The sequence below is a fragment of the Balaenoptera physalus genome (assembly GCF_965194825.1).
Source record: "Balaenoptera physalus genome assembly, chromosome: 10".
Lineage (NCBI taxonomy): Eukaryota > Metazoa > Chordata > Mammalia > Artiodactyla > Balaenopteridae > Balaenoptera > Balaenoptera physalus.
In genome coordinates, this window is record NC_138889.1 from 24695570 (window position 1) to 24715791 (window position 20222).

The 20222-nt window shown below is 38.4% G+C and overlaps 1 long non-coding RNA gene and 1 pseudogene across 7 annotated transcripts in view; one reads left to right on the forward strand and one right to left on the reverse strand.

The window, feature by feature from the left end:
• LOC309636361 (RB1-inducible coiled-coil protein 1 pseudogene) overlaps positions 1-20222 on the reverse strand; it is a 23667-nt pseudogene continuing 3445 nt past the window's right edge. The window contains exons 2-3 of one of the 6 annotated variants that reach the window (XR_014268505.1): positions 10804-10865; positions 7401-10274 (exon numbers count right to left, since the gene is read on the reverse strand). The product of XR_014268505.1 is annotated as an RB1-inducible coiled-coil protein 1 pseudogene (transcript). Of the gene's footprint in view, positions 51-7400; positions 13794-20222 lie in introns of those variants that run through there. The other 5 variants (XR_014268508.1, XR_014268503.1, XR_014268504.1 and 2 more) reach the window with 5 other exon arrangements.
• Positions 13787-20222, forward strand: part of LOC309636380 — a 23926-nt gene continuing 17490 nt past the window's right edge. The window contains exon 1 of the long non-coding RNA XR_014250001.1: positions 13787-19815. This is a non-coding gene — a long non-coding RNA (uncharacterized lncRNA). The remainder of the gene's footprint in view (positions 19816-20222) is intronic.

Sequence of the window (20222 nt, forward strand, 5' to 3'; positions counted from 1 at the left end):
AACCTGATTCTCTCCATAGTCCCACTCACCATGGTAGAGGCTTAATGGACCTGGAAGGGAGGAAAAAATAAGTCACTGTGAGAATGTCATGCAGACACAACTGCAACAACGAGGACCTGGTCAGAGCACGTCAAAGGAAAAGCTATTCCACATGCATACATACGGTATTTCCCACAACTCACAGGCTCAGAATCTTGCGCGGAGGTTCCCTTAACTCTTACACACTCAATTATTAAGTAGTTTAGACAATGGCCAAAAACCTATTTGTGGTCTTTCAAGCCCAACCACAGGCAACTACGAAGACTTTACCTGGCAAACCTCACAAAGGGAAACTGCCCTCTTTGCCCGGGGATTTGGTGCACAGCCAGTGCACTGCAGTCTTTGAAGAGAGTGCCAGTCGAGGACCTTGCTCCCCCTCGCCCACCAAGCTGGCCATCCTCTTACCTATAATCTGTATTCCTAGAACTGGCACCGCCCTTGGAGGCCTGTTTATCAGGAGTCTTTGGCAGAAGACTTTCTCAGGCACCTCTGCTGAGGTCTCCTTATCGGAGGTGAGAGAAGGGGACCGTTAACACATTTTCTCCACTCTGCCTCAGGACTCAGTGGTTGTCCACTCCTCGCCCTTTCCCCACTCCCCTCTCCCCTCCCTCCTGGGCTCTCTCAGCAGTGAGGCAGTGCCCACACCTATGCTTATCCAGCTGGCCCTAGATCAGCGCTCTCTCATGAGCAAGAATGGAACAGGGGAGAGCCAGGGCTTTCTCCACTTCAGCTTAAACTAGTTTTGCTTATACTACTGCAGGGAGTGATTGAAGGCTTGAAAGTTACTTTTCCTTCTGGTTTGTAATATTAATTGGCTACTTCAGCACCTGGTAGCTGAGATCTCTCCAGCTCATCTGCAGCTCCTGATCTTCATTTTCTTTTTTTTCTTTTTTTTAAAAAATTTATTTATTTATTTTTGGCTGCATTGGGTCTTCCTTGCTGCACGCGGGCTTTCTCTAGTTGTGGCGAGCAGGGGCTACTCTTCGATGCGGTTCGCGGGCTTCTCATTGCGGTGGCTTCTCTTGTTGCAGAGCACGGGCTCTAGGCACGGGCCTCAGTAGTTGTGGCACACAGGCTCAGTAGTTGTGGTGCACGGGCTTAGTTGCTCTGCGGCATGTGGGATCATCCAGCACCAGAGCTCGAACTCATGTCCCCTGCATTGGCAGGTGCATTCTTAACCACTGGGCCACCAGAGAAGTCCACCTGATCTTCATTTTCAGTTCCATACTTCGTGGAAGAGTGAAGTGTTGTCCAGAGCAGTCACAGAATCTGGAGTCAGATGACTGGATTCAAATTCACACTATACTACTTTTTAGTGTTTGACAGTTGTTATGGGCTGAATTGTGTCTCCCCAAATTCATATGTTGAAGTTCTAACCCCCAGTACTTCAGAATATGACCATACTTGGATAGTCTTTAAATAGGTATTTAAAATAAGGTCATTAGGGTGGGCCCTAATCCAGTATGACTATTGTCCTTATAAGAAGCAATTAGGACACACACCCAGAGAAGACCAAGTGAAGACACAGGGAGAAGACAGCTATGTATAAGCCAAACAGAGAGGCCTCAGAAGAAACCAACCCTATCGACATCTGATTTTTGGACTTGTAGCATCCAAAACTGTGAGAAAATAAATTTTTGTTGTTTAAGCCATCTAGTCTATGGCACTTTGTTATGGCAGTCAAAGAAAAGTGATACAAGAGTGATCATGTTACTTTTCTTGGCCATAATTTTCTCCTATGTAGACTGGGAATAAACTGATTATTGTTACAGCAGCATTTTAAAAAATGATAAGACCATTTAAGTAGAGAATATTGTGAATACCCAAGAAATATCAGCTCTTATTTTCCTTTGTTTTTAGCTTTGAAATGATTAGCCTTCTTGTTCTAGGACCTCTGACCTAATAATGGTCTACATATACTGGAAGCTTAATCTTTGATCAGATCACTTACCTATGCCAAATGACTGAACAACTCCTAACTTTCCTGAGGCCGTAATTTAAACTTCTTGATCTGGATCTAAAATCAATCTGCTAAAGTGGCCCCATTTTATTTTTTCTCACTATGTCGTCTACTATTAGCCAGACAAAATTTTCCAATTCAGTTACAATATACACACTCTTCTCTCAGAAGCCATGGATTTTAGGTATTTTGCCTTTGTACATACTTTCATTCTATGCTTGAAATCTTCCTCTTTTTTTCTGTTCTTAAGCCTTCTCATTCTTTAGTGATTAAGTTGAGGAAGCATTTTCTTAACATTCTCACTCCTAGCAATCTCAAAGCAGGTGAGGAATAGTGGTTAGGAAATGAGGGTATTTATAGATAGATAACGAACTCATTTATTCATAAAACAATTACTGGGAATTCTCTATTTGCTAAGAATTGGGATATATTTGGATATAAAAAGTAAGAAAAATATAGACCTGTCCTCCAAGGTTTCATAATCTAGTGGGAGAAGGAACTACATTACATGCTGCTAAATACCCTGCTTGATGTATGAAAAGGATGCTTTACACACATAGGAGGACATATGCAAATAAAAGAAGGGCAGAGCCAACTTTCAGGAGTAGAGAGCATTTGAGCTGAATCATGAAAAATCTGGAAGCATAAGCTAGGAGAAAAAAGAAAACCTTCTTTCTGAAAAAGAAAGAGACATGTTCAATACACCTGGAGTGTGTAAAGAAGAGAGCAGTAGGAGGTGGGAGGGAGGAAAATCTCAAGACAGGTGAGAGACACATTTGGATAAGCAGAATTCGCATAAGCCAACCTGAAACCAACGTGTGTTTTGTTTTCCCTACTTCCTGTCTAGTCTGAAGCAGATATATTTTATGGGTGGTATATCTGTACCTGCTGGCAAATGGTTGGCATTTACAGATGGAGTCTTGATACAGGGCATATTACTTATTTTTATGTCTAAAAATCTTCTACTGCAGGAAAATCAAAACCAAAAGAATATTTATAAACATTTAAGAACTTCAATTATATAAGAGAAGAAAAAATGATTTAGTGAATATTATCCAGGACAAATAGCTTTAGTATTCTCTTTCCTTTTTTCCCCCTAAGCTCTTTCTGCTGATTTTTTTGGTCACTCTTTATTACATTGTCATCCTTTCTTTGATCTTTGTACAATTAATAATTTAGAAGTATAATGGCACCACTTGAAGAAAGAAATGTAGCAGAACTTTATAAGCATTATAAACTTAAAAGATTACTTTCAAATACCATTTAGAGACTTTGCTGTACAATTTTATGTTTTCCTTCTAAAAGTATTTAAGGTAAATATTCTTTTATCCCTGGACAGTCATTTATAATTCTGACAATTTCTGAGCAATACTTAAATGTGAGTGTGCTTTCAAAGCTCTGGAAATATAAGAAAGGGCAAATGGGAATATTAAATACTAAGCATTTACTCTCTTCTGAGCATTTATAACTTTATCTCATTTAAGCCTCATAATACCGAAAAATAGGGATTATTAAGTACGTTTTATGGATGAAGACAGTAACCATTAGAGATATTAAGTAATTGACTTTTGCTTCATACTTTTATATTACAAAATTTCAGTGTTATCCCAGGCATTTCTGTTGACAAATTCCATGCTATTTCCATTAAACTAAGGCTAATTAAAAAGTGGTGTGGGAGAAGCACAGGATGATAAACTCTATAATGTCATATGTTTTTCTGTGTGTTTTTTTGTTTTGCTTTTTTGTTGTTTTTGAATTGTTGCTGGACTAAGTCCAGAAGGATTTAAAGTTATTCATTATGGAAAGAAAAGTCATACACCACATAGGATCTACTAATTCATGATGATGAGCTTCATAATAACAAGTGATAGTGCTATTTTCAAGATTCTCCATGTCACAAATGGTAAAACAGAGGCACAAGAGGTTAAGTAGTAAATGTGGGTGACTGATAACTATTAAATTTATTGGTGGGAATCAAATCCAGTTGATATAATATCAAACTTTCTTGTTTGGAAACTTGGTTTTCCAGCTACAATATTACAAAAAGAATCTAATCTAAATGATTTTAACAAAAAATCTGTGGCTCATGTTCCATCAGTAGAAGCTTTAATGTATTTTTCTGGTTGGGCTCTGATTTTTCTGAACAAATTCTAACAATAGAGAACCCATAATATAAAAGGCTTCACAGTGAGCCCCACAGACTAGCATATCTGAAAGTAGGCACATGAATTGCTAAGAGAAGATCTGTTGTGCACAAAGAATTCATATTTGATAAGAAAATGTTCTCAAAAATATACATAACTTGAAACTGACACTGTCCTAGAGAAACATCACAGTCAGGCCCTCCCCACAATATCCTTTAGTAAAATATGTATCTTGAGAATGTTTATCTCTTTCTTTGATTCTTGATGAAATATTATCTGGGTATAAATATTTTAGTGACAAAATTTCTCTGTATTTCTCTACTCATATTTTATGAAGAAGCCACCTAAGGTCAGTTTGTTTCAAAGTTTGTTAGTGTCATTATCTATCTATCTATCTATCTGGCTGAACCACACTGACTCCGTTTTGTCAGCTCCATCTCAGGCCGGCTGTCCTACCCACTCCCCTTTCTGAGTGACTGAGCTTTAGCCTCCTCACAAGGACTGTGCCCAAGCCAGATAAGTTCTCTATCAACTTTTACCTTTGCCTTCATCTGATACGAAAACTGGAAGAGTGCCTTTTGCTGATGCAGATGGTTAATGGTCATGAGACCCCTAGGGGGAGGAAAAACCCCCAGTTCCCAGAAACGTGGACTTGCTTCTTCCTAGTGGTCAGATTCTATTTCTAGCTTTGGTGCCTTAAATCCCCCTGTGCCCCTGTCAGCTGTGTGGAGCGCAGCCGTGAAGGCCTCTGGATCATTGTTAGCCCAATCCCACCAGTATGTAAGTTACCCACAATAAATTTCCTAAGTGCACTTTGTGGAGTTGCCTGCTTCATTTTTCAGTCTTAAAGTTCCTTCTAGTTCAGAGGATGTTATTCAATGTCTCTGCCTCCAAACACTGTCTGTCAGGTTTTTTTGGCCACTCATAAGAGTCTTTCTTTATCCTTAAAATGCAGCCATTTAATTGGTATATATCTCATGATTGATCATTTCATATGTTTCCTTGGGACACCATTGCCCTTTCAAACTACATATTTTAGGTTTTTGTTCTCTCCATCACCCCACCTCAAAATTTTTTCTTTTCTCAGAAGTCTTTGAATATTTTTGTTCTATATTTTTTCTAGTTTCTTTCAAGAATACCACTCTAGGAAGTTGAAATGCTTTTATCTTTTAGTTGAATAAGTTTCTCTGTAATCATTTTTCTTTTGTTTCCATTTTATTTGCTTATTGCCTGTGTCTTTCTTAGAGTTTTCTCCTTTTAATGTCTCTTTGCTGTTTAATTATATTTTCCTGGATTTTTTGGTCACCGCTGGAATTATAGCACACAGTACAATGCCTGCCACATAGTGTAGTTTCACCAAGTATTTGTTGAATATATTAAGAATAAAGGAAAAAGAACTTTCTTGCTTCTTTGTCCTCTTTTATTATTGTTAGTGGTGAGTGAAAGGAAGCTCACTTTCATTGATTTTATGTGTTTTGTTTGTCAACCAAGCAGAATAGGCAAGACTATTATTTACTTAGTAAAATATTTATTGATAGTCTGCACATGTTTCTGTAGGCCATAATATATGGTAGTTAAAATTGCAGGCTTTGTTGACAGATAGATCTGGTTTCAGGTCACAGTTCTGCTGGGTAATAACTGGGAGAGTGTGGTAACAAGATCATGTTGTTCCTCCATAACTCTAGCGCCTTATCATGGTGTCTTTCACAAAGTAGGTCCTCAACAGATATTTCTGGAATGTCTGTTGGGTGAATAAATTTACAAAATTATGGATGTAGTTTTTTTTTCAGTTTCTTAGAAATATTATAATTAATAAATTTATACATCCTAAAATACCATAATATATATATATCAAAATTACAAACAAGACTATGGATTTAAAAATTTTTTAAAGCCAAGTATAACTGTCCATTGATTTAAAAAAATATTACCCACTGTTTGATTGTGTTTGTTCAGTGACATAGGAAAAGAATGGCATTCTTTCTTTCAAGTGGCTGAATATCAGGTACGTGTTAGAGCTTGAAATGGGCATGGAGAAAAAGAAGCTACCCCAGAGTTGACCCAAACTCAGCTAATGATATCCAAGTAGCCAAAAAGCTTACAAAGAATTAATTCTTTATGTAACATAGGTTTACAAGGTAAAAAAAATATGATTAAAATAGTGTCAGAGGACAGCAGATTATCCTTCCTGAACAGCTTTTTCTTTTTTTTTTAATAAATGATCAAAAGTAAAGAGGACTTCAAATTCCAGCTTCCTGACACAGTAATATATATGTATATACATATATGTATATGTATATATATATATATTTTTAAACGAAAAGTTGGTGGTTTTTTAATTAATTAATTTATTTATTTATTTTTGGCTGCATTGGGTCTTTGTTGCTGTTTTCTCTAGTTGCGGTGACTGGGGGGCTACTCTTCATTGCTGCGTGCAGGCTTCTCATTGCAGTGGCTTCTCTTGTTGTGGAGCAGGGCTCTAGGAGCACGGGCTTCAGTAGTTGTGGCAGGTGGGCTCAGTAGTTGTGGCTCACGGGCTCTAGAGCGCAGGCTCAGTAGTCGTGGCACACGGGCTTAGCTGTTCCGCGGCATGTGGGATCTTCCTGAACCAGGGATCCAACCCGTGTCCCCTGCATTGACAGGTGGATTCTTAACCACTGCGCCACCAGGGAAGTCCCAGTAATAGGAATTTTAAGTCAGCTTCTGTCAGGATTTTGGTGAAAGGAGAGGCTATTTAACCAGGCAAGAATGACTCATATTATTTTATAAAAGAAAACAAAAATGTGAGGAAAATGCAGGCATAGAAGAGAATTCTATGATTTTCATATCTAAAAAAAAAAAAAATCTATGTGTATAATCTGTATTTATTAAACATAGTCCAGAAGAAATATGTGCATGTGGGTTTATGTTGAAGTATGTTCAGCCAAGCATTGTTTGTATTATTGAAAAATTAGACATAATTTTAGACATAAATGTCCACAAATAAATTATGATGCATTCATATGATGAAATAATATATAATAATGCAAGTGTTAGATTTGGCAGATCCTATTACTATTAAAAATACCTATTTTAATTTATATATTGTTAAAAATATTTCCTTACCCTCCTTATACATCCCAGACTCACTGATATCAGGCTTGACCAAAGAACTTAAATAAGGAAATGAAATGTGAGCACAAGAGATGCCTGCCACTTTTCTACAAAAACATCCATTCTCCATGGTTTTTCTTCCCTGTGCTATGATACATGCAATGTCCCTGTTAGTGTCTGTTCCATCATTCTGGTCTCACAGTGGAGAATGACGGAATCATGGAACAGAGCAGCTACCCACTCCTGTTGGCTGCACAATAAGATTAAACCTTTGTTGTTGGGAGTCACCAGGGTTTTAGAGTCATTTGTTATTGCCAACAGCATAACTTTGAGGTGGCACTGAGAGAGTAAATCCATCATCCTGACATAGCTTATATTGTTAACATTCTTCCTCCTCAAATTCTGAATGTAAATCAATTAATTCATAAATCTATAGTGGCTATATACAAATGATTGATATATAATGCCATCTGCTTGTGACTTTGTCATACATCCTTTCACTTTAAGGCAGGGAATCATTTTGCTGTTTGCAGATGTGTAAGTTCAGATACAGTGTACAGAGGCACTCCAGTGATACACTGTTCTTCATTAAAAAAAATGGACGATTTCTCTAATCTACTTACCCTCCTAATTGTCTACCCTTTTTCAACTACTGATTTACCTATATGGATAGATATAAAAGAACACACAATAAACCATGAGCCATGGTTAGAAGTGAGGGGGCAGAAGGAGGAGGAAACATAATTTTTACTTTATACAAATATGTATTAATTTATTCTTTATAAAAATTGTAGCACAGATTGTGGTGATGGTTTCACAAATGAATGCTTATCTCCAAACTCATCAAATTGTATATATATTATTATAGCTTTTTGTATGTCTAGAAAATTAATAAAACAAAATAGCTGAGGGAAGAAAATGCCAAATATGTATTATATATATGTATTATATATATAATACATAATTTAAAAATGAAAATAGGCTAACTGAAAATGCTATAATTTATCTTTACCCCTGTGAATATTATCATGGATTTCAGAAGTATTTTTTTAAGTCATTTGATTTTTTTTAAGGGTTAATTTTTTTGTGTGTTTGTTGCTTTATTCACATACTTGTAAGGGTGACCAACTGTGTGTGTGTGTGTGTGTGTGTGTGTGTGTGTGTGTATATATATATATATGTATATATGAATATCTGGATTTTATCTCTTGGCTGACATATTTAAATGCATGCTACTGAAATGAAATACAATTTACCAAAAAATGTTTTCTTTATTTAATGAGAATGGCCAAATCTACTAAAAAGAAAATAAGCCACGTTTCATTTTTATGCTATAGTATTTCATGACTACACTCTAATGAGTGAAATATGCTTCTTTAGAGAAGTCTAAAAAATCTGCAATAATTTTTCCAGGATTTTTATTCACTTTATTTTTGGTAGAGATGAGATGCCTGACCTTCTTTTAACTTTAAATGTTGAGGCCCATAGTTTATAAAATGCTACAGACACATCTCTAAACCAAAGAAATCCATTAAAATGGATTTTAAATGGATTTCCTTCAAGAAGATAGCATTAGAAGTCTTCTTTACTTCTTATTTTGAAACAGTCGGGAGTTAATGTTTTTCTCTAAAGTCATATTGGTCAAAGATTAGCTTTTTCCCCGTGTAACTCTGGAGATCTCAGGAGATAGGGTGAATGTTCTAGGACAGCAGATTTGAATTTTATATAGGGGGGCTTTCGGACATCCAGTTCAATAACTGAGGAGTAGGAAATGAAGAGGAAATTAATACGTGAAGTCTAATAAACCTTGAACTACTTCCCTCTTCCTCTCCTTCTTAGCTAAAGAATTTTAGAGGTAAATAGATCTTGCTTTTAATTCTGGTTTGGTTGCTTTCTAGTTTCAGGACCTTGGATGAATCAGTTAACTTCTCTGAAGCTGTGTTTTCTCTGATTTATAAAAGGGAACAACAATATATTCTTCACTGGCTTGGGGAAGGTTAAGATACAATAATGTACATACAGTGCTTAGCAGAGTATGTGTCTAAATACAGGTGTCCCACACAAGGGAGGCTTTGCCTGCTTTATAAAAATGTGTATTTTTATGTGAGCAAACAGATGACCCTTAGATGCACTTAGGAGCCTGACTCATCAAAAGTGCCTAACACAGGTATCATGCAGGTACCTTGAGTTATGCCACACTTGTCTGTCCCCAAAAACTGCAAATAAAAAGGGTCGCCTAAGGCTCTTGTCAACAATGCAGATGCCTAGACCCCACCTCAGAAATTCTGATAGGGACGATCTGGGATGGAACCTACTCATCAAAAGTTTAGCCACTATTCCCATGTCTGAGGAAGGTAGCCTGAGGCAGGTAGTCCCCCTTCAAGGAACTCTGGCTTCATTTTTATAGGTGAATTTGATATTATTATAACTTTTAGCTCTTTTCAAAACAACACCAAGACTTTAATCTGAGATGAGACTGTCTGCATACAAGCTATCCTAGGATCGTCGTGCTTATATTCAAGTAGGGGTCAGTTTCCCAAGGAATAAACTCCTGTGAAAAAGGATACACCCCTCAGGGGTCTTATTTAGCCATTGTTTTTAGATTGAAAAGCACTTCCCACGCTGCTCTATATCTATTAGGATTAACCCCCGGTTACAACACGTTTTCAGTAGCTTATTTAAGGTGTTTGAAAAATGCCCCCACCTCATTCATGTAAAGGTAGAATTGGTCAAAATGATACTCTTCGCTCCTCTGATTTTTATTACCTTTGGGCTTTGATGGGTATAATTGATCAGCTTGGCTTCAAAGTGACTCAGATGATATTTCGTCTCTGTCACTTGATGGACTGACCTCTCCTTTTACAGTAATGGGCTCTTGCTAACCTCTGCTGACGTCACCTTTGTTGCCAAACCATGCTCTGAATTACAGCAGCTGGTTGCTAACTGGTCACAGCACGAAGTAAGCTTGTCCTCTAGTGGCCGCTGTTCAGATCGCGCCTTCAGGGCTTTGGTTCCGCCTTCACTCGCGGGGGTCGGGGCTGGAGCAATTTAAGTCAGAAATAAATTAGTCCACACAAAAAATAGATGTCTCTCAGTTTCACCAAATAATAATGTTATTAGTGTGAGAATTTTTCTCAAAGTATTATTTTGGATGAGCCGACACGAATAGCATTTCAATAAAAATAAGCAGTTATTAAGAAATGCTTTGAAAATGTGCATGTGTTTAGTAAAAGACTATTTCCCATCATATAAATGGAGGAGGAAGTGAGTTGCAAGATAGAATTGTTCATACTATACCTAGACTTTTTATATTAAGCAGTCAGTTTGATTCCCAGGATATTTCTTGTCTCATCATCTCCCCACTCTTGTTAAAAACCCTTCATTGAATTCTTGTTGTCAATACATTAAAATATAAACTCCTTAGAAAAACGGGCTTTCACAATTTGGGTCGAAACAATTTTTTAAAAGTTTTTGCTACTCATTCATTTTTCATTCTAAGATTCTGGCCAGATCAAATTACATGTTTCTAGACAAGTTACATCCATTCATATTTCTTTGCTTTCTCACATGCTGTTCTTCTACTTGAAATGTCCTTCTTCCCTTCTTCCTTTCTTTCCTCCTTCAGAGACCTGTCGAAACACAGAATTCCTTCTTCTTGACTTAAGTATTGTCTTCTCTGTAAAACTTTCCTGACTCTTCCTTTTCCTAATTCTGCCTTAAAAATTCTACTACATCATCACTTAATATAGTAGACTGAGTTTTTGAGGATTTTCTTAAAGCCTGGTAGTGTGCCTGTGATCTAAAACATACTCAGGTCACACATTTCTATGAATAAAAGATTGATTTAATGTATAAATAAGCTTCATTGTGTTTCCAAGTATAAACTGGTAGACATACTCTGAACTTAATTCTACCTGTGATTTTCCTTCTAAGACACTGATGCTGGTATCTGTCATTATTGCAGCCCAGCATCCATCCCCCATTATTTTAATAATGACTCCCAGTCCCATTGTTGTAGTAATGACTCCCAGATTCTATTTCTGTACTTGCATGCACTCCCATGTGCTTCCAGTGATGTTGACTCCATTCAATTCTGCTTCTGTTAATGAGCGTGTGGTTTAGATCTGACTAATGAGAGTGCCACATTCTTCTGGCCTTGGTGATTGACTCAAGGATGGACAACATTAAGACACTGCTAATCCTCCTGGAAAAGAGACTCATAGTTTTCCACTAACTATGAAACATGAAAGATGAGAGGAATGGAACTTCTACCACTATCTTGCTACCACACGAAGCCAGCGTTTTGGTAACAGAGCAGAAAGGCACAGAAATTGGAATGTTGGTGATGTTGTTGAGAATATAAATTGTCATGACTCAATAGAGCATATTTTGGAATGTGATCTAGTTAATATTGGTTTTTCTACCTTTCTGGAGTCCAAAGAGTCATGACTGATTATATGTATTTCACTAGTTATCCTTTCTCAGACCTTACTATTTATCCTTACTTATCTGAGCTCAAACAGAAAGCAAGCAAGCATCCATCAACAGATAGGTCTTAATAGTTGTCATAAAATTAAAAAAAAATAATGCCATGGTTGGTTTGGACCTCAGGTGTACTAATTCTGAGATATTGAGTTTTGCACCTGTGTCTGAGAATTCCCCAGGTGCATGAAACTCCAGTTATCCATGGTAGTAACTTTCTGGTTAATATACCCTTTATGATCTGTCTTCCCTGAATCACTTCCCCACTTTTCTGTTAGTGTTCTCTGTACCTCCCAAGCAAACTATCTGCATTTGAAATTTTGTCTCAGAGTCTTCTTCTGGGGGAACCCAGACTAAGACTCAGACTCTGTGTGTGTTGTGTGCACATGAGTGTGTGTTTGTGTGCTTTTGTGAGATGTGTGTACTATATCCTGGGATTTGTATAATAGGACCCTTTTATAATGTTGGGGAGGTTTGGGGTTTTTTGTTCTTTTTTCTTTAGTAGATTATCTGATCCCTGTGTCCGTGTTTATGTCTTTTTGTTGGCTGTCAAGTAACTCAGGGACAGATTTGTTGCCAACTTCTAATAATATTAGATTACCCCATAGCCTGCCTTCTACATATTAATTTCACTTTTGGATTCATCTTTTCCCAATAATATCTTCCTTTTGTTCTGTTTCTTCTCTACTTTTAAAATCTTACCATGTGTATTTGTTCCTTTCTGAAAAAGACAAGATTTTTTTTAATTAAGTTTAATTTACTATTCCTAACACTATGTAGGTCACTTTGTGCCATTAAAATAGAAGTTGATTAAGATGACTAAATAAAATTGGAAATACAAGCATATATCTCCAATCTATCCAGTTGAATACAATACTTATCATGTATCACTTCAACCAAGCATTAAGGGAAAATTCAGGTTTCAAGAAGCCCCAGTAGTCTTTAATTTGAGGGGACGTTTGAAAAAAATAATACAAAATTACAAACATAGAACTAGAAAGTGAATGAGAAAACAAACAAACAAAAATTATAAATTTTTAAAAGGTCACATACACCGAAAACATCACAAAACTCAGAAAAATAACATAAGGTATGTCTTAAGTAACTACCTGTCACAACTCTATAATTACTTTTCTGACATTTTGACTACTTGCTCTTTGAATATTTTAATGCATTTTTATAACATTTTCTACAGAAAACAAAATTGAAAGACAACTCATTGCTTCCTCCAAAAGAGCTGATCAAACACTTTAAATCATTAATATTGTTTTTAAAAGTTTTGTTTCACAACTTACTGCCATGCAAATTTTTATCAATTATGGGAAATCCCCTTTTAATTTAATTTAATCCCCTTCATATATGAACTATGTGATGTCATTGTATTTCACATTTTCTTGTGCAGGAACTACTCTTAAACCCTCTTTGAATTGATGTCACTCATATACTAGTCTGTTAGCATAACCATATCTTAAGAAACTTTTAAAAAATGACAATGTGACATATTTTTAGGGTCCCTCGCTTCGTCTTGGAAGGTCCAGGGAAAATCTGGGCTCCTGGTGCTTAAGGTTTATTAGCTTCACTATGTATAAATATGCCCTGCAAGTAAGGGCAGAAGCACCATGTCTTCAGTTAATTACTTAAAGCATTAAACATTTACAGTTGACCCCTCTGTATCCAGGGGTTCTGCATCTGTGGATTCAACGAACCATGGATCAAATATATCCCCCACCCCCCCCCCAAAAAAACTCCACAAAGTTCCAAAAAGGGAAAATTAAATTTGCTGGCAACTATTTAAATAACATTTACATTGTATTTACAACTATTTACATAGCATTTACATTATATTAGGTATTTTCAGTAATCTAGAGATGATTTAAAGTATATAGGAGGATGTGTATAGGTTATATGCAAATACTATGCCATTTTATATAAGGAAGTTGAGCATCCTTGGATTTTGGATTCCGAGGAGGGTCCTGGAACCAATCCCCATGAAAACCAAGGGACGACTGTAGTTCAACATAAAAAGTAGCTCGTAATTGCTACTAGAAATGAGAACTAGTTGAGCCCACATATTCCTGGAAAGAGAAAAGGATTGACATTTAGTGAGGGCTTACTCAGGCCAACCTGTATCACGTAAGTGTATAAAAATGAATCCATTTACAAATCTATTCAATTAATACTTAAAAGCACCAATTCTCCAGGATACTGGAAATCTAGTTGTCAAAGAAGATAGATCTGTACCTTAAATTCTAATAGGGGAAATAGATAATAAAGATTAAACAAACAAATAACTACAAATTGTATGAGTGCTCTGAAGGAAACAAATAGATTGCTATGAGAAAGAAAACTGAGGGATGGGAAACCAAGTTTAGATCTACAAATCTCTAAAGTATTATTTAAACTGAGACTTACAAGATGAGACAGACCAGACACAAGAAAAATGAGAAAAGTGTGGCCAAGGGTGGGAACAGTTTGTGCAGAGACACTGAGACGTAAAATACCATGACCTATTTGGGGCAACTTAGAGGAGATCACTGTGCTGACTCGAGTGGGTGGCACAGGTGGCCCCCAGATCACTGCAGCCTTGGAGGCCGGGGCAAGGAAGGTTCTGAGTGCAGCAAGGAGCAATTTAAGGGTTGGATTTAAGGCTGACAACATACTTGTCATTCAGTCCATTGTGTGCAGCATGGAGCATATAAATACAATACAGGGAAGCAGGGAGGGCAGGTAGGAGACCCTCCAACGGCATGGGTAAGAGGTGATGGCTGCTTGCACTAAACAGAGATTGCAGATAGGTGGAGTATCAGAAAACAGATGCTAATTGCTGTCGAGTAGAATGTGAAGCAAAATGGGAGAAAGAGGATTCAAATTTGATTCCCTGGTGCTGCACACGTTTACTGATGTGGAGAAAGATTGGGGGAGAAACAGATTTCATTTATAAGCCTGTGGGGTAAGTGTTTTTGTGTTTATGGATAATGAGAGAGCTTTAACTTTCCCCCCATCATTCAATGCAAAAGTGGAAGAATATAAATCAATTTTTCCTGGATTTATTACCTTCAGAAATACACATTTTGAATACTGATCTTCCTTTCTCCCACTTTTTTGAATGTTTGGCCTAGCTGGTCTGTAAGTATTGGTATGGTATTCACGCCTCTGAATGTAGAATGGCTGGTCTGTTAGTGCCGCCTTACCTTCAGAATGTCCACTAGAGGGAGCTACTACAATGTTTTTTATTCATAGCTTTCGATAACTATGGTGAAGTTAGTATCTTCTGGTCACCCATAGACTTAATAAATATTATGTCGTTATTTTTTATAAAATTGTATGCATATTTTACATACAAGATCCTGGAGTGTTGATCAGAAACATTTTGGAAGGAGAAAATGTAGGAAATGAAGGGGAAAAAAAGAAACTCATCGTTTAAATAATTAGCAACAAAGCATCTAAGTTAAGCTGTGATTGAGGAAGAATCTGAAAATATTTTAGTAAGGAAGGCATACAGGGTTATATAAAATTTAATAGAAACCAGTGTTATTATCTTAAGATGTGTAAAATTATATTATTCACTGTGCTGTATTTATTTTTTATTTTAAGTGAATAATAAATACTTAAGAACAATTTAAAAAGTTACCTTTTACATGGTCCCCAAATCTGTTTTTCCCCTAAGGTCATACGTTACTGAATATAAAATTTTTCTACCATAGGAAGTTTTTAGAGCACACGAGTCACATAGTATAAATATCTCCAGTTAAATAAATAACACAAAATAAGCATAAACATAACAAGAACAAAAACAACAATAATAGCAACCATTTGGGTGCCGCTTGATCTCCTAATAATGTTATGTGTAGATTCTTATTTAATCATTTCCATTAGATCGGAAATGTTGGTTTCAGATACAGTGCAAGACAGGCCAGCCCTGGGGCGTCCCTTCCCTTTGTTGTGCGCTGAACCATGAAATGCTGCTTGAGGACAGTAGCAGCAGGGTAGCAGCAGTCCACACAAGGGTATGAGCGACAAAGACATCACTCAAAATGGAGTTTCTTAGGTGCCAGCAGATAGATGAGCGCCCTTCCAGTGAAGCATGTGTTTCTAGATAGGGATTGCCCTCCTCCCGAGGATCTAACACGTAATGTGTTGTGAGTTCTGAAAGTGCCTTGGATTTTATTTGTTACCTCCGGGTATCAGATAAAGTGGTAAATACCACCTTTTTAATTGGCACTGTTCCATCCTAACCGATGGCCATTAGCTCAGCCTGCTGGGGAATCGGCCTTTAGCTGTCTGTCTGAAAATAAGCAGGTCAGCTCTGCACAGACCCAACTCACAATGAGAGAAATAGTCCAGGAGGTTTGAAAACAGCATGTGACAATAAAATCTGAGGAAGAAAACTTTCTCAACCACGAAAGATATGCATTTGATATATCTTAACATTTTTTTATCCAGAGCACATGAAAGAAATCATAATTTAATGATACAAAACCTGGGATGTGTTCATATTTAGCTCAGTGGTTCTGAATTCTGGCTACACACTGAAATCGTTTGGGAAAATATTAATCTCAGATGCTCAGGCCACACTTCATACCAATTAAATCAGAATTGCTGGGATTAAAATCCAGGCATTAGTCATTTTTTAAGTTTTCCAGGTGACTCCAATGTGCAGCCAGTTCTGGAAATCATTGGTGTAGTGTAGTCTTTCCCAAATCTTTATATTATAGGAGTCACCTTGGGATCTTGTTAAAATACTGATTTTGCTTCAGTAAGTTTTGTGTGAAGCCTGAAATTCCCAGAAGATGGCGATGTTGCTGTTCACATACCACTGCTCAGCCTGGGTACCAGGCCATGTGGGTGGGCTTTCCTCTCCTCTGTCAACACAGAGCTCCTAAAATGCCAGGAGTCTTTCAACTTATTTGGTGATATGTATTGTTGCTTGATGGTGTGGAAGCTTTTGGATATTTGACACAAACCTCAGCCCATCGTCTGAGAGTCTTTAGCTTTCCTCCAAAACCCACTAAGATTCTCTGCTTAGATGATTTTTTTCTTTCAGGAAAACTGGGCAACAGATATTCAGATTTTCAGCAGGAAGGAGTTTATAAGCAACAAAGTGTATATAAATTAGTGGAAGCACAATGAGTTTGTGGGCAATACATTACCCACCTGATTATCATATCACTAGTATAGTATGTAAAATTAGGTCTGTGGATTTTGAGATGCTTTTCCACTGAGTCAGAAATGGAAATACAGAGAAGTTAAGAAACTTACCTAAAATCACACAGTAAATAATTGGTGAAATCAGGATTTAAACCCAGGCAGTAGGTGTTTCTAAGCCTTTGCTTCTAACCACCATTTTATACAGCTTTGCAATAAACCTGATACTTAGGAACCAATTAATAGATGAGAAAATTAGAGCCCTGAAAAGTAAGTGACTTACTCTATTATCAAAAAGTGGTCAAAGGGGCTTCCCTGGTGGCGCAGTGGTTGAGAATCCGCCTGCCAATGCAGGGGACACGGGTTCGAGCCCTGGTCTGGGAGGATCCCACATGCCGCGGAGCAACTAGGCCCGTGAGCCACAACTACTGAGCCTGCGCGTCTGGAGCCTGTGCTCCGCAACAAGAGAGGCCGCGGTAGTGAGAGGCCTGCGCACCGCGATGAAGAGTGGCCCCCGCTTGCCGCAACTAGAGAAAGCCCTCGCACAGAAACGAAGACCCAGAACAGCCATAAATAAATAAATAAATAGATAGATAGATAGATAGATAGATAGTCAATGGCCAGGGATGGGTTGAAACTCAGATTTATTTTCTTTCAGTTGTAAAGTCCAAGTTGTTCTCCATGTAGCTTCTGAAACCAAGGGAGAATCTTGTCAAATACCAGAAAATACTGACTTCTGAAGAGTCATGAAGACCTCCTTTGGATTCAATTTCCCTTCCATTTTCTTCTTCATATATGTTATGGACTGTCCACACTGCAGCGTGGACTAAGTACATCATAAAATTAATCAAATCATTATGGAAGGCAGAGAGTGCCCTCCTTCCTGCCGAGAATCTGAATATCGCTGAGGGGGAGACTAAGTACCCAAGAGGAAAGGGGGTGGACTCAGAAGATGCCTTAGCGAGACGGGCTGGCAACACTTGCCCCACAACAGGACAAAGGATTTTGAGGGGTAACCATCAACCTGCCATTTTCCTAGCTTGCTTTTAAGATCAAGAAGTGGAGGTTTACTTCAAAGGTATCTATTATTGCTCGTGTTTGAGAGAGCGGTTGTTCAGAAAACGTCAAGTGGACCCTATGTCAGTAGACAGTAAAAGTGGGATTTTCTGTTATTTTTTTAAAAATTGTTCTAAGAAAGTGCCTACAGGAGAAAACATAAATCTTGTCTCTTAAATTGTGACTATTCCATGAGTGGGTAGAAAAGGGATTCCCAGCCTTAGTAGTAGTAGTAGTAGTAGTAGTAGTAGTAGTAGTATTTCCAAATAGGCTCAGTAAAGCTTGTCATTTTAGCTTCAGTAATAATGAACCAAACAAGAGTGGATGAACGTGTAGACTTTCCCTGGCCTCTGCCCTCCTTCCAATTTCAGACCAATTTCTTTGGCCATTGTGTGCCTGGAGCAATAAAGAAAGAAAACATCTAAAGCAGACTGTTTCCCTCTTTAGGTGTGTACCATGTCCCAGAAAGCAGCAAGGTAGAAGGAGAGAGGAATATTGCTTTGCCAGCTTATACACTAAATTAGTCATCATGTGTGTGTGCAGAGTGGATGAATAACAGATATTTGAAGAAGTGATTACCAGTTAACCTACCAAAGATATGTGTTATGTCTACTTTAAACCAAGGTTAAATTTTAGTGGTTTATTTGTGTAGACCTTGGTGCTTACCAAAAAAAGGTCATATATTTTTGAGAGACAGAGTAATGAACTGCCAATGCAAGTGGTTGAAAACGAACATTTGTTAAAATCCTAGTTCCTCCACTCTACCCATGTGTGTTTTTAGACATGTTACATAACTTCCTTGAGTCTTAGCTTCTTCAGTTAGAAAGAGAGAAAACAAGTCCCTCTTTCACACATTTGCTGTAAGGATCGGAAGTAGCACGACAAATACTCAGCATGGAGCAACCACCAATGAACGGTAGTTTATTCATTTCATAAATGTCTACTGTGTGCCTTTCAAGTTCCAGATAGTTCTTGAAAATACAGGAATGAATGAAATATGGGTCTTGCTCTCCATGCATGTACAGTCTAAAGGCAAGACCCCTACAGAGAGAGAGAGAGAGAGACACTAAGATAAGGGCAAACAGGATGTTGTTTATCACTATTGCTATTATAGAGTTTGGCCCCTCTTTGGACCAGGCTTCTTTCTTCACCACGAGCTCACTTAAACAAATTAGTCCATTTAATCCTGAAACCATGTGCGGAGGACCATGAATTAATGGGCTAGATAGTGTGACTTGCTGTAATAGGAACATGATTAGAACAACACTGTAGTATCAGATGTCACACTGGCATTATTTTTATATTTGAAGGTCCCTCAACTAATAGTCCTATCACATCTCTCTTCTCCTTCCCTGCATAACGAACATTGTTTTGATTGAAGTGAAATGGATGGGATTTCTTATATTTATCAGAATTCTGTTCTACTATAGAGCTTGTTTTGAAAATAAGGATTTGTTTCAATGCAATTGATATATCAGAGGACAAATGTGAAGTCTGCATTTACTTGTGCATGAGTCCATCTACAGAAAACACTAGGTGAACACAGAAAACCGCACCCAACTGAACCCAGCCAAATAGGAATATACAAAACACACACATGCAAACCCTCAAACAATTACCAGCTCCCTCAGCCATTTTGTGTGTTACGAGCCTCACCCATCCTCATCTGCATCACAGAATTCCCTTAGATTCGGATAACACCCCTTCATGATCTACAACACTTCCATAAGCAAACTTTAGGTCTCTGTCAGTATAAAGTGGCATGTTGTGGGGTGGAGTCAAGATGGCGGACTAGGAGGACGCGGAATCCGCGTCTCCTCACAACTAGGGCCCCTACCAGGCACCGGTGGGGGACCACGGGCACCTAAGGGCACGGGAGGAACCACCAGCAACCGGGTAGGATGTGGGGCTTGGGGGGAGTGAAGGGGGAGGAGAAGTGGAGGCGGGAAGGGACTGGGGCCCCTGAGGGGCGGCTGGGGGAGGGGAAGGGATCCCACGCCCGAAGGGGGAAATTGGGGAACCATTGGGAGGGCAGAGGATCAAAAGGGAGCGTGGCCAGCTTTCCCCTGCCCGCTTGGGCCCCCAGGAACCTTCTGAGATCCTGGGCCTGATCCTCTGCCCACCTAGGCCCGCTCCAGCCGTGCGGGTCCTGAGGGAGTGGGAGGGAGGGAAGGGGGAGCAAATGTAAAGGCCGGACTTCTGGGACCAGCACCCCTGAGGGGCGGCTGGGGGAGGGGAGGAGTTCCTACACCCAGCGGAACCCACCCACGGTTAGGGGTCCAGTGGCGATGGGGGAGACCCTG